Consider the following 2802-nt stretch of genomic DNA (forward strand, 5'->3'; position numbering starts at 1 on the left):
ATTTCCCCTTGCTATTGGTGCATAAGAATGGGGGAAACGTCCCTCCTTTGTGAGTCACTCCTCTGAAATTGTTATCATTTTATTCTTTTGTAAAGTCATCTGTCTTGCCCTGTACTATGCAGTCCACATTTAATACATTGCTTTGACACCTGGTCTATGATCTTCTAAAAACAAAACAAAAAAATTCTGTGTTTTACCAACAGATTGTAGTATCAACTTCTTTAGAAACATTCAGTTGACATCAGTGACATTGTGAAGGAGGAAAAAAATCGTGTTCCACAATTACATGTTAATAAGCCCTTACTATTTCTTTTCTATTTATGTAAAGTAGGCTTAAAATTGTAGACCTTTAACTGTAGGCCAGGTCTTCAGCATTTAATAGTGCGGCAGCGCCCCCTATAGGAGACTTCGAACTATGTGTTGATCTGCTAAGCTAGAAAAGGCAAAGCCAGGTTTGGGTTTTTCCCTAAGCACCTTAAGTGTTGCATCATTTTATTCAATTATTCATTGACTTAATTGTTAGCAATATATGTCTTGAAAATCATTGTCATTTTCCATTTGAGAGATGGAGTTGGGGAAAGAAGAGGAGGAGGGGAACGAGGAGGAGGAGACAGAATGAGAAAAGTGTGGGTAGACTGATGATTTTAAGAAATAATTTCATTTATGAAGTCCATAGCAAGAGAGATCTAAAATTAATATCTGAAATACACTCTTTTGGACCTCTTTCTGTCTAGTTTTCTTGTATTGGTCAAAATTATATGTGAATGTACACAAACAACAGGCAGGCTCCAACTTTATGTACATACATGTTCAGCTCTCAGTCCAAGAAGCTATAAATATACTAATGCTAGGTAATACTACCAATCTCTTAGGAGTGGATTTGGATGTCACAGTAAATGTGACCCATGTATCTTAGACCAATTAGAAAAATGTGAGTTGGAGAAAGTTTTTAAGTTTACTTACTTATTTAAGTAATCTCTGCACCCAATGTTACCAAGAGTCGAGCGTTCTTCTGACTAACCCAGCCAGGTGCCCCTTATGTATTTTTTTTTTTACTGTCAATTTCTTTTTCTTTATTATTTAAATTTCAGTTAACCTACAGTGCAATATTGGTTTTAGGAGTAGAATTCAGTGTTTTCTCACTTACATACAATGCCCAGTGCTTATCACAAGTGCCCTCCTTAATATCCATCAGCCTTCTAGTCCATTTCCCACCTGTCCCTCAGTCAACTCTCAGTTTGTTCTCTTTTGCTAAGAGTCCCCTGTGGTTTGTTTCCCCCTCTGCTCTTTTTCCCCCCTTTCCATATGTTCATCAGTTTTGTTTTTAAAATTTCACATATGAGTGAAATTATATGGTATTTGTCTTTCTCTGACTTATTTTGCTTAGCATAATACAGTTGAGCTCCATCCATGTCGTTGCAAATGGTAAGATATCATTCTTTTTAATGGCTGAGTAATATTCCATTGTGCATATATATATATATATATATATATATGTATATGTATATGTATATATACATACATACACACACACACACACCCCACTTCTTTTTTATCCATTCATCAGTTGATGGACATTTGGGCTGTCTCCATAGGTTTGCTGCTGTTGATAATGCTGCTCTACACTTGATCTTAGCCAAAAGGCCAAGAATTGATGATAATGCTGCTCTAAACATTGGGGTGCATGTGCCCCTTCAAATCTGTATTTTGTGTCCTTTGTGTAAATACCTAGTAGTACAATTGCTGGATCATATTTTTAGTTTTTTGAGAACCTCTTTACTGTTCTCTGGAGTGGCTACACCAGTTTGCGTTCCCGCCAGTGGTGCGGGAGGGTTCCCCTTTCTCTGCATCCTCACCAACACCTGTTGTTTCTTGTGTTGTTATGTTTACAGGGGCCCCTTTATAAGTGTTATTTTTTTGGTTATATTTTAATATTTTTTTAAGTTTATTTATTTATTTTCAGAGAGGCAGAGACAGTACAAGTGAGGGAGGGGGAGAGACAGAGGGAGACAGAGAATCCCAAGCAGGCTCTGCACCATGAGCGCAGAGCCCCATGCAGGGCTAGAACCTATGAATCGTGAGATCATGATCTGAGCCAAAATCAAGAGTTGCTTAACTGACTGAGCTGCCGGGTGCACCCTAGCTTACTTGTTTTTTAGTAATCTCTACACCCAACATGGGGCTCAAACTCTCGATCCCTAGATCAAGAGTTGCATGCTCTTCCAATTGAGCCAGCCAGGCACCCATGGGTTAGAAAAGAGTTTAACTCAAATAACTACCTTTAGAAAGGCAATATTATATCTCTAGCTTATGCACATGAGATGAAAATTTTGAAATTATTGCCAACCAGTGACTTTATTGGGCAGAATTAATTGTGTAATTAGAATGTTGGCAATAAAATATCAACGATGTTTCTTCCCTCATATTAGTCTATTATTCTGAAATCTTGCATGGTATTTTTACTGTCTTGGTAAGTAGTGTAAAAGCCGAGCTCAGATCAGTACAGTGTAGTTCAAATTGTCATTAGTTTCCAATGACTGAGGTTCTAATGAATGAGTGTTGTTGTATAATGATATTATGCTGTCTTCTTCAATTTTACTTGACCAGAAAAACAATATTTTATTAAAAAGTACTAGTAACCTGAATTACGTGTTCAGCCTATTAACCAAATCCAAGTGCCTTATGAATACTTAGGCACAATATCATTTCAGAATTACCTGAATACGTGTACTGGTTACTCTTTAATCACAATAAGTAAAATGATAATGAATTAATCCCACCTTAATTTTCGTATATGGTTCA

General features: G+C 36.8%; 1 non-coding gene across 1 annotated transcript; it reads right to left on the minus strand.

The window, feature by feature from the left end:
• Positions 1-1463: 1463 nt before the first annotated feature.
• On the minus strand, positions 1464-1656 carry LOC128774036 (U2 spliceosomal RNA). The gene has a single exon (XR_008418504.1). It is a non-coding gene; the product is annotated as a U2 spliceosomal RNA (small nuclear RNA).
• Positions 1657-2802: the final 1146 nt, after the last annotated feature.

Source organism: Panthera pardus, unplaced genomic scaffold (genome assembly GCF_024362965.1).
Source record: "Panthera pardus isolate Hobbes unplaced genomic scaffold, ASM2436296v1 HiC_scaffold_27, whole genome shotgun sequence".
In the NCBI taxonomy this organism is placed as follows: Eukaryota; Metazoa; Chordata; class Mammalia; order Carnivora; family Felidae; genus Panthera; species Panthera pardus.